This window comes from Xyrauchen texanus, chromosome 28 (assembly GCF_025860055.1).
Source record: "Xyrauchen texanus isolate HMW12.3.18 chromosome 28, RBS_HiC_50CHRs, whole genome shotgun sequence".
Classification (NCBI taxonomy): domain Eukaryota; kingdom Metazoa; phylum Chordata; class Actinopteri; order Cypriniformes; family Catostomidae; genus Xyrauchen; species Xyrauchen texanus.
In genome coordinates, this window is record NC_068303.1 from 4,093,387 (window position 1) to 4,105,886 (window position 12,500).

General features: G+C 40.5%; 1 protein-coding gene across 3 annotated transcripts in view; it reads left to right on the forward strand.

Moving 5' to 3' along the window:
* Positions 1–12,500, forward strand: part of LOC127621932 (protein eva-1 homolog A-like) — a 187,298-nt gene that overhangs the window by 30,919 nt on the left and 143,879 nt on the right. The window contains exon 1 of one of the 3 annotated variants that reach the window (XM_052095750.1): positions 2,130–2,371. The exons of the other annotated variants lie outside the window; for them this stretch is intronic. The gene's annotated coding sequence lies outside the window, so the exon portion shown is untranslated. Of the gene's footprint in view, positions 1–2,129; positions 2,372–12,500 lie in introns of those variants that run through there. 3 annotated transcript variants of the gene reach the window in all.

Here is a 12,500-nt window from a genome sequence, read left to right on the forward strand (position 1 = left end):
CGATTCCTGAACAAATGATTCTTATGAGTTGGTTCTTTTGAATCTTTAGCACAAATCAAACAGCACGAATGGGTGAAGTCTGATTCCTGAACAATAGACTCTCATGAGTCGGTTCTCTTGAATCTACAGCACAAATCAAACAGCGCGAGTGGTGAAGTCTGATTCCCGAACAGTAGACTCTCATGAGTCGGTTCTTTTGAATCTACAGCACAAATCATTCAGCGCGAGTGGTGTAGTCCGATTCCCGAACAATAGACTCTCATGAGTCGGTTCTCTTGAATCTACAGCACGAAACATACAGTGTGATCCATGCAGTTCGATTCCTGAACAAATGATTCTTTTGAGTTGGTTCTTTTGAATCTACAGCACAAATCATACAGCATGAGTGGTGTAGTCTGATTCCCGAACAATAGACTCTCATGAGTCGGTTCTCTTGAATCTACAGCACGAAACATACAGTGTGATCCATGCAGTTCGATTCCTGAACAAATGATTCTTTTGAGTTGGTTCTTTTGAATCTACAGCACAAATCATACAGCATGAGTGGTGTAGTCTGATTCCCGAACAATAGACTCTCATGAGTCGGTTCTCTTGAATCTACAGTGCGAAACATACAGCATGAGTGGTGTAGTCTGATTCCCGAACAATAGACTCTCATGAGTCGGTTCTCTTGAATCTACAGTGCAAAACATACAGTGTGATCCGTGCAGTTCGATTCCTGAACAAATGATTCTTTTGAGTCGGTTCTTTTGAATCTACAGCACAAATCATTGTGTGTGACCCGTGTAGTCAGATTCCTGTACGAATGACTATTATGAGTCGATTCTTTTAAATCTATAGCACGAAACATACAGTGTGATCAGTTCAGGCCGATTCCCAAACAAATGATTCTTATGAGTCGATTCTTTTGAATCTATAGCACGAAACATACAGTGTGATCAGTTCAGGCCGATTCCCGAACAAATGATTCTTATGAGTTGGTTCTTTTGAATCTACAGCACAAATCATACAGCATGAGTGGTGTAGTCTGATTCCCGAACAATAGACTCTCATGAGTCGGTTCTCTTGAATCTACAGCACGAAACATACAGTGTGATCCATGCAGTTCGATTCCTGAACAAATGATTCTTTTGAGTTGGTTCTTTTGAATCTACAGCACAAATCATACAGCATGAGTGGTGTAGTCTGATTCCCGAACAATAGACTCTCATGAGTCGGTTCTCTTGAATCTACAGCACGAAACATACAGTGTGATCCATGCAGTTCGATTAATGAACAAATGATTCTTTTGAGTTGGTTCTTTTGAATCTACAGCACAAATCATACAGCATGAGTGGTGTAGTCTGATTCCCGAACAATAGACTCTCATGAGTTGGTTCTCTTGAATCTACAGCACGAAACATACAGTGTGATCCATGCAGTTCGATTCCTGAACAAATGATTCTTTTGAGTTGGTTCTTTTGAATCTACAGCACAAATCATACAGCATGAGTGGTGTAGTCTGATTCCCGAACAATAGACTCTCATAAGTCGGTTCTCTTGAATCTACAGTGCGAAACATACAGCATGAGTGGTGTAGTCTGATTCCCGAACAATAGACTCTTATGAGTTGGTTCTTTTGAATCTACAGCACGAAACATACAGTGCGATCAGTGCAGGCTGATTCCTGAACAAATGATTCTTCTGAGTCAGTTCCTTTGAATCTACAGCCGAATCATACTGCATGACCAGTGTAGTCCGATTCCCGAACAAATGACTCTTTAAAAAAAAAATCACTTTTGGAACGAAACCGCTCTGTTAAATGTTAAAATCATCTCGTCATTTCGGTACATAACTGCTGGGGGCAGTAAATCCAGTGAGAATTGCTTTTGTTATTTCCAAATACTTCTTCCTCAAAAAGAATCGTTCGCCTAATGGAGTCAAAGTCCCAAAGCCACAATCTCAGCTGAATGAAAACCTCATGCTATATCCTGTTTCTTTTTTTCTCGCTTTGTCTTCACACACACACTCTTATGCTCTAACACACTAACTGAAAACCTACACGCCCTCTCTCCAGGATAACTCCGGCCCCTTTCACTGTCTCTCTGGTACGCTGAACATGAGTGTGTCTGTGTTCAGTGAGCTGGCCAGTGAAAAGAGTCACAAGATAAAGAAAAGGAGAAAAGCAGGAGCTCACGTGAGATTGTAATCTATCAGATCGTTTGTGTTGGAGGAGCGTTGTGAAGTTTTATCTAGCATTTTACCTTCTTAAAAAGACATCCAGCTTCTCGTCCTTCTACAACTCTTGCAGACGTGTGCAGGTAGAAGCTGACCGGAGGAAGAGAATCAAGGAGAAAGTGTGTGAGGATCTGATTTACAACACCATGTGTGTGTAAGTGTGTTGATGCATTCTTATGTTGTGTTCAATTCTGCTTTACTCTGTTTGAACATTTGTGTGTGATTGCCTATTACTATTGCTTATACTTAGGAAAACGTACTCATTTACTTTACATATAATTGTAACCTTTTTAGGATGTCTCTGAAAGTCCCGGAAAGGAGGTTTTGTCACATATAGCTCATATCTGGGGATAATTTTATCCTCAAATGGTAGCTAGGATAATACAAACACACACACCACCGTCACTCGCAATCTACTGGGAAAAATTTACATGCAGGTTAGATATGGAAAGTAGATTTAGGGTGTGTGTCTGTTCTGTTCAAGATGACTACAAACACACGTTCACATACATTGTGATTTCACTTCATGGAGCTCCGTTCTCAGTTTCACTGCTCCACTTAAAGGGATAGTTCATCCAAAATTACAATTCTGTTGTCATTTCCATGTACGTTTAAAGAAGAAAGAGAGTCATTCAGATGTGAAACAACATGAGGGTGAGTAAATGATTACAAAATACACAAAATTGGCAAGAGCTTTCTCGATATGCTCCAGTCTGTTTGGCTGTCTTCTGGGAGTCAGGATGCACAGGTTTATATCTGGAGTAAGTTCTTAGTAAGAGCTAGTTCCACATCCACACTAATCTGTTTTTTTTAACTGCGTGATGCTAGTTTCCTAACATCATCGTTTTCCAAAGTGCACGGATGATCCAAAACATTATGACCACCTGCCTAATATGCTGTTGGTCCTCCGAGTGCTGCCAAAACAGCGCCAACCCATGGAGGCATGGACTCAACAAGACTCCTGAAGATGTCCTGTGGTATCTGGCACCAAGACATTACCAGCAGATCCTTTAAGTCCTGTAAGTTGCGAGGTGGAGCCACCGTGGATCGGACTTGTTGGTCCAGCACATCCCATAGCTGCTCAATCCGATTGAGATCTGGGGAATTGTGAGGCTAGGGCAACACCTTGAACTCTTCATCATGTTCCTCAAACCATTCCTGAACAATGTGTGCAGTGTGACAGGGTGCATTATCCTGCTGAAAGAGGCCACTGCCATCAGGAAATACCATTGCCATGATGGGGTGTACCTCGTCTGCAACGATATTTAGGTAGGTGGCACATGTCAAATTGACATCCACGTGATTGGCCGGACCCTGTGTTTCTCGGCAGAACATTGCCCAGAGCATCACACTCCCTCCACTGGCTTGTCGTCTTCCCACAGTGCATCCTGGTGCCATCACTTCCCCAGGTAAACGGCGCACACTTACACAGCTGTCTACGTGATGTAAATGAAAACGGGACTCATCGGACGATGCAATCTTCTTCTACTGCTCCAAGGTCCTGTTCCGACACTTCCATGCCCATTGTAGGTGCTTTCGGCAGTGAACGGGGGTCACCCTGGGCACTCTAACCGGCTACACAGCCCCATGCGATGCGATGCACTGTGTGTTGTGACACATTTCTCCAGTAATCATCATTAACATTTTCAGTGACTTGTGCCACAGTAGACCTTCTGTCGGTTCAGACCAGATGGGATAGCCTTTGTTGCCCTCATGCATCGATGAGCCTTGGGTGCCCAACGCCCTGTCGCAGGATTGTGGTTTGTCACTCTTCGGACCACTGTCGGTAGGTACTCACCACTATTGACCGGTAGCACCCCACAAGCCTTGCTGTTTCAGAGATGCTCTGACACAGTCGTCTGGACATAACAATTTGGCCCTTGTTAAAGTCACTCAGGTCTTTACTCCTGCCCACTTCTCCTGCATTCAACAATTTGACTATGAGAACTGATTGTTTGCTTACCATCTAATCTACCCAGACCTTGACATGTAGCCTTGTTAGGAGATGATCAATGCTATTCGCTTCACCTTTGGTTCATCTGTGTATGTGGTAACAATTACTTACCACTCTGTATTAGCATTTACTAAACTCTGGCATGGTGTTTTCAGCTAAGGAAAACGCCATACTAGTGTGCATGTGAGGCGTAAACATAGCAAAATGAATAGATTTTCAAACAAAAACTTAGAAACCTTGAAACCACCCAGCAACACATTAGCAACCACTCAGAACACCATAGAAACCATCTGGCAAAACATTAGCAACCGTTCAGAACACCCTAGAAAAGGAAACCATGTATTAACACATTAGCGACCACTCAGAACACCCAAGAAACCACCTAGCAACACACTTTAAACCACTCAGAACACCCTAGAAATCAAGTAGCAAAACATTAGCAACCACCCAGAACAACCTAGAAACCATATAGCAACACTTTAGCAATTACTTGTAACACCATAGAAACTCCCAAGCAACACCTTAGCAATCACTCAGAACACCCTAGAAACCAACTAGCTTCAAACTAGCAACCACTCAGAATGCCATAGAAACATATAAATCAACTAGCAAAACCTTAGCAACCACCCAGAACACCCTAGAAACCACCTAGCAACACCTTAGCAACCACCCAGTACACACTTGAAACATAGAAACCACCTAGAGTGGTTATCTGGAATGAGTTGTTACAACCACTCTGAACACCATAGAAACCATCTAGCAACACCTTAGCATCTACTCAAAACACCATAGAAACCGCATAGCAACAACTTTTTATCCCCCCAGAACAACATATAAACCACCTAGCAACATGTTAGCAACCACTCAGAACACCATAGAAACCACCTAGACACACCTTAATAAACACCCAGAAAACCCTAGGAACCTATAAACCACCTAGAAACACCTTAGCAACAACCTAGAACACAAAAGAACACCCTAGCAACATGTTAGCCACCACCCAGAACATCCTAAAAACTTGGAAACCACCTAGAAGCACCTAAGCAACCACTCAGACCATGCTAGATACCTAGAAACCCCCAAGCATCACCTAAGCAACAACCCAGAGCACCATAGAAACCCCCTAGCAACCCCCAAGCAACCACCCAGAACAACCTATAAACTATCCAGTCACGTTATCACCCACCCAGAACACCTTAAAAACCAATAAACCAACAAGCAACACCTTAGCAACCACTCAAAACACCATAGAAACCTAGAAATGCCCTGACAGAAAGCTTTGCTCAGGCATGCACTTATATGCCCCCAAAAGTCCATTAATATCCACAGTGTGTGTGTGTGTGTGTGTGTGTGTCTGTGAGAGAGAGACAGAGACAGAGAGAGAGATAGAGAAAGAGAGAGTGAATTTATTTGTAGGGTTTTGTTCAGTGTGTGTACGCAAGCATTTCAACCCATTTGAAAGAGAGAAAGGGAGCTGAATATTTGCACCATACAGGGAGGTTTTACTAGCCAGACTTGTGCCTATTAACACTAATTTGTCTGGAGTGAGAGTGAGAATTTTGTCAAACACACACACATATACACTTTGAACAAACAGAGCAATTTAATTTACAGCTTCATTTTAATCACGTGTGTAGTTGAGAGCGCAGCAGGCGTATGCCTTTTTAAGTTGTTTCATGTAAACAGATGCTTTGAACTGTTACTCTCGAACTCATATTTCACTCACAGAAAAGAACCGCAGCCTCGTTGCAAGATGAATTCCTTTTTTACAGCCTTCAGTGTTTGTAAGAGCTCTGTAATTATCAGCTTTTAGATGTTGTTACGATCCTTTTAGTGTTACATTTGAAAATGATTTGTACGTCTTTCACAAGACGTGTGTCAAGATATCCGCAGAACTGGAACGCCCATCAGTCAGAGTTGTACACAACCCCCAGTCTTTGCGTGTTTGTTAAATACATTGGCTAATTTGTTTATGTCACCATAAAGAGTGCAGTTTTCTCAACTGCATTTAACACATTTCCAGTTTCCCATGTGTAGATTTGTTCGACAGATCAGTACGTTCTGTCTGAGTATAGTTTGAAGGCTTTTTAAGGTTTACTGGAAATAATTGGCCCTGATTATTGGCTCTTTTTGGCTCATGCTGATAATTCAGGTGATCGTTTTTATTGGTCGCTATACTGTAGATGTTTGTCTGAGACAGTACATCGGTGCATCGCTAATCGTTTACTTCACTTGAATTTCGGGCTTTATTCTTTCATCCTTTTGTACCAAACTTTGTCTGAATTTCCCAGGAGCACATGTTGATGTTTCAGAGTGAATGTGTGACTAAATTGAGAGTATTCTGATTTGGTGTCCTGCACTGCTGTTCAGATGGTGTTCTTTGGCTCTGTTGTGTGTGTTTATGGCTGGGCAGAGCCCGTGTGTTTGGATAAGCGTGGGTCTGTCTGCCGTGTCAGCATAAACACAGCGTCAGGACTGTGTGTGTGTGTGTGTGTGTGTGTGTGTGTGTGTGTGTGTGTGTGTGTGTGTGTGCTATCTGTATCAGGCTTTGAGTTCAGATACAATGGCGTAACATGACTGTGTGCTTGTCAAGGTGGATCCACATGGAGAACAAACTCTTTCTCTTTCTCTGTGTGTTGAAAAACATTCTTTGGATGATTCATATAAGACGTGCATGTATGTGTGCATACTTTGTGTGCTTGTGTGTGTATGCATGCATATATGTGTGTGTGTTTGAACTAGCCACTATGAGAGCTCAATACAGGGTATTTAACACATAATTTACAACTAATGTTGCTGCAAGAGGGATCAGACTGGAATTCTGTGAATTTGCAGAATGCATTCCTGCCAGACGGCACGGTGTTTAAGCTACCTGTAGGTCAGTAAAGTGTAACGTGACTAAATGCGTCAGGTCAAGTGATGCTTTTTTTTACTTTTTCAGCTCACGTGTCGACATGCATGCTCTTTAGGACTCGTACCCGGTTCTTTGCATTGTAATTGCAACGCTCTATCAGTTGAGCAACTGGCACACAATTTGATCACGCTCGAACAAGCTTGTAAATGTCATTTTTATGCATCAGCATTTTAAGTCATGCGCTATAGTAAAAGTGTTTAGATGTCAGAAGGTAGCGTTGTGTGAGGAACAGGGTGAAAAGTCAGTGTTTATGACAAATATTGACATTCTGATGCATCGCATTCTTCATTTGAACGATATCATTATAGATCGTTAAATCCTAAGATCGATCTTTTGCTATATGGGAACTCTCTACAATGCAATCACTCGCATAAGAAATTTAGCGCAATGCAACTAAAAATATCTGTGATTAGCCACCGGCTGGCAATTGTTCAGATTTAGCTCAGCAGTGATTGAGTCGGATAGTGAAGTCCTTCAGCGGCTATATCCTTTCATTGCGTGTTGATAATTACAATTTTCTTTGACATGTTCGGTGTAAAGTGTGTCCAAAGACGATATCCGCACAATCCATTTGTCATTGAATAATGTCACTTTTAATATCCTTATGTTTTTTACAGTCAAAAAAATAAACATAATTCTGATCACGAATAGCATGGATGAGGTAAAGAAGCCATTCAAGTCCTCTCATAAATATGCGCTCATTTACAGAACTGCCAGTTTTCTTAAAGAGACAGTAACGATTTTTAGCACGTGTTCTACAAATTAATTAAAATACTTATAAATAAATAGTATGCATTTTTATATATATTTTATATATTATTTTACATAATTATGCATTAAACAATAAACATGTAACAAAATAGAATATAATACATGCAATGTAATATCGATGTGGCTCGGGATAGGGAAGTTTGGGGCCCCTGCTGGAGCAGCTGCCCCTGTGACCCGACTTCGGATAAGCGGTTGAAGATGGATGGATGGATGGAATATAATATCTTATTTATTAATGGATGGATTTGTACATTTTTAAATGTTACCAAAATGCTAAAAAACACATCAAATATAATTTGCGAAATATTATCGTATGTACCTAGTTTGAAGGTCCTCTTTATAATCAACAGCATTAGCTGGGAGATGATATCTTTCATACTGTATGTATACATTATAGACATTTTAAGACATTATAACTTAAATATACCCATATGAATCGAGAGCTTGAGGGTTTGTGTAAAAGGCAATAAAAATCATTGTTGTTGTTTTAGCACCTCAAGTGTTTATTTTACGAGGAAACTGTCGTGATATGTACAACAAACCACGTAAAAATAATTTAGCTAAAATGTAGGTATAGTAACTTTATTTTATGAGACCGAGTTGCAGTTTTCATGTTAGGGTCTAATATTAGCTCTGTAATGATAACAGCTGTGTCCCTTCTATTCTTTACACACACACACACACTCACACACACACACACACACACACACACACACACACACACACACACACACACACACACACACACACACACAAACAAACACACACACATCACCTGTTTCTGAGGATAAAAACATGATTTAATCTAAGGCCTTGTGTTTGTATCTGTTTTATGTGTCATTAAATTTTAAATTGTTTCAAAAAATAATTTGGCATAGTTATTTTTTGGCCAATGTACCCCCCATTGGCTCTGTGTGTATTTTTGTCTATACAGTTGTTGTTTGTATGAACAGAATGTCTGTGTTTGATCTCCAGGGTTTTGTCTGAACGTTCATTCAGTCATTTTGTGTTTGGTGTGTGTGAGCTGAACTGCTCGTAAAGATGTGACTGCAGGCGACGGGGCAGGTAATATATTGAATGCCGTAAAGAACACATAAAACTCAAACTCTGGCTTGCGATGACCTCTGAAAAGTGTCTGATTGACTAAACGTCAGCAGGAAAAATGTTAATACATTTAAAGGGATATTCCACCTAAATAGTACATCATTTACTCACCCTCATGTTGTTCTAAACCCATACAGCAGGAGATTTTTCAATGAATATCTGAGCATCTGTTTTTTTTTCCATACAATAATAAGTGAATGGTGACTGATGTTGTAATTCTGCCTAACATCTACTTTTGTTTACCATGGAAGAAAGTAAGTCATACGGGTTTAGAACAACATGAAGGTGAATAAAAAATGACGAGGGGAACTATTCCTTTAAGGAGTGTGTGTCTTATACTGGGAGTTTTAGATGTACAGTAGAATAAATGTCAAACAATTAAAGATTGCGCTGACCAAGACTAAACACTATTACACAATAACAAACACATTATCACTCCTACAGCTACACTAATGAAAGAGAGAGAAGGGAACAGTGGTTTCGTCTGTAAATACACACACAGGCAGGATGTTGGGTGTGTCGTTCAGTGGGATAGGAGACTTTATACGATCAATCTCTCATCACTTTCTGTCATTGAAATGCCATGGCGGTTCTGAAGGTCAGCAAATGTGCGGTGTATGCATTTTCCTAGCCGTACTGGCCACACACATGCTTCTATATACACAACTCGGGATGGGCCACAATTCTTTTAGACCTGCTGATTTATTGTCCTCAGCAGCCTGTTACCAAGTGATTCGATAATTTCAGATTTTAACAGAACAGATTCTTGCAAAAGTTGTTTGTTTACATTTTTAATTAAGATATTTTATTAATTTAATAGTTTAAAAAACAATACCACTCATTACATCAATACTCTTAATGTGTAAACTTTAACTACACAACGTCATATCAACAATCATCCAGTCAGTACACATAAAAAAGTAACACTTCATTTTGAGTCGGAAATTATTAAATTAATTACTTAAGGTTCAGTAAGTTTTTGATTCACTAAAAAGAACCAGCTGATAAGAATCATTTGTTCAGGAATCAAACTATTTTGGCCATGCTGTGTTTCTCGCTGATTCAAAAAGATTCAAAAGAACCGACTCATTGGAGCCATTTGTACGGGAATCAGAATGCACTTGTCGTGCTGTGTTTCACGCCGATTCAAAAAGATTCAAAAGCACCGACTCATTGGAGTCATTTGTATGGGAATCAGAATGCACTTGTCGTGCTGTGTTTCACGCCGATTCAAAAAGATTCAAAAGAACCGACTCATTGGAGTCATTTGTACGGGAATCAGAATGCACTTGTCGTGCTGTGTTTCACGCTGTAGATTCAAAAGAACCGACTCATTGGAGTCATTTGTACGGGAATCAGAATGCACTTGTCGTGCTGTGTTTCACGCTGTAGATTCAAAAGAACCGACTCATTGGAGTCATTTGTACGGGAATCAGAATGCACTTGTCGTGCTGTGTTTCACGCTGTAGATTCAAAAAGATTCAAAAGAACCGACTCATTGGAGTCATTTGTACGGGAATCAGAATGCACTTGTCGTGCTGTGTTTCATGCTGATTCAAAAAGATTCAAAAGAACCGACTCATTGGAGTCATTTGTATGGGAATCAGAATACACTTGTCGTGCTGTGTTTCATGCTGATTCAAAAAGATTCAAAAGAACCGACTCATTGGAGTCATTTGTACGGGAATCAGAATACACTTGTCGTGCTGTGTTTCACGCTGATTCAAAAAGATTCAAAAGAACCGACTCATTGGAGTCATTTGTACGGGAATCAGAATACACTTGTCGTGCTGTGTTTCACGCTGTAGATTCAAAAGAACCGACTCATTGGAGTCATTTGTACGGGAATCAGAATGCACTTGTCGTGCTGTGTTTCACGCTGATTCAAAAAGATTCAAAAGAACCGACTCATTGGAGTCATTTGTACGGGAATCAGAATGCACTTGTCGTGCTGTGTTTCACGCTGATTCAAAAAGATTCAAAAGAACCGACTCATTGGAGTCATTTGTATGGGAATCAGAATGCACTTGTCGTGCTGTGTTTCATGCTGATTCAAAAAGATTCAAAAGAACCGACTCATTGGAGTCATTTGTACGGGAATCAGAATGCACTTGTCGTGCTGTGTTTCACGCTGATTCAAAAAGATTCAAAAGAACCGACTCATTGGAGTCATTTGTATGCGGGAATCAGAATGCACTTGTCGTGCTGTGTTTCACGCTGATTCAAAAGATTCAAAAGAACCGACTCATTGGAGTCATTTGTATGGGAATCAGAATGCACTTGTCGTGGCTGTGTTTCACGCTGATTCAAAAAGATTCAAAAGAACCGACTCATTGGAGTCATTTGTACGGGAATCAGAATACACTTGTCGTGCTGTGTTTCACGCTGATTCAAAAAGATTCAAAAGAACCGACTCATTGGAGTCATTTGTATGGGAATCAGAATGCACTTGTCGTGCTGTGTTTCACGCTGATTCAAAAAGATTCAAAAGAACCGACTCATTGGAGTCATTTGTACGGGAATCAGAATACACTTGTCGTGCTGTGTTTCACGCTGATTCAAAAAGATTCAAAAGAACCGACTCATTGGAGTCATTTGTACGGGAATCAGAATACACTTGTCGTGCTGTGTTTCACGCTGTAGATTCAAAAGAACCGACTCATTGGAGTCATTTGTATGGGAATCAGAATGCACTTGTCGTGCTGTGTTTCACGCTGATTCAAAAAGATTCAAAAGAACCGACTCATTGGAGTCATTTGTACGGGAATCAGAATACACTTGTCGTGCTGTTTTTCACGCTGTAGATTCAAAAGAACCGACTCATTGGAGTCATTTGTACGGGAATCAGAATGCACTTGTCCTGCTGTGTTTCACGCTGTAGATTCGAAAGAACCGACTCATAAGAATATTTTGTACAGGAATCGTTCTACACTGGCCATGCTGTGTGTTTCATGCTATTGATTCAAAAGAACCGATTCATTGGAGTCATTTATCTGGGAATTAGAATGCACTGATCGCACTGTGTGTTTCATGCTGTACATTTTTAATGGCTCATAAGAGTCATTTGTTTGGGATTTGGACTACTATGGTTGCGATGTGTGCTTCGGGCTGTAAATTCAACAGAACCAGCTCATAAAACTAAATCGTTCAGGAATCGGACTACACCCTTCTCACTGTGTGTTTCACACTGCTGATTTAGTAGCTGTGTTACAGTGCTACTGAATGGTAGCACAGGTAACACTTTTAAAGTATTTTAGCATGGTGTCCCATCGAATGCTTGAAGAATGCACTTCTGAGAACCATTAACGGACCTCGGAGTCGCTCAAATCATTCAGTTCCGGTTCTAGATTAAATAATTTGGTTCTTCCGGGTTTTTTTCAAGCCACCTTTCGTCAAGAAACTACATGATTTGAGGTGTCATTCATGTCTGTAGCACAAACTTGGCAGCATGAGTTGCACATAAAAGCTCAATGCTTAGGGTTAGTTGTTTGTTCAAATCCCTAATAGCCTCATCAAACACAACTTATTATGTGAGCATAA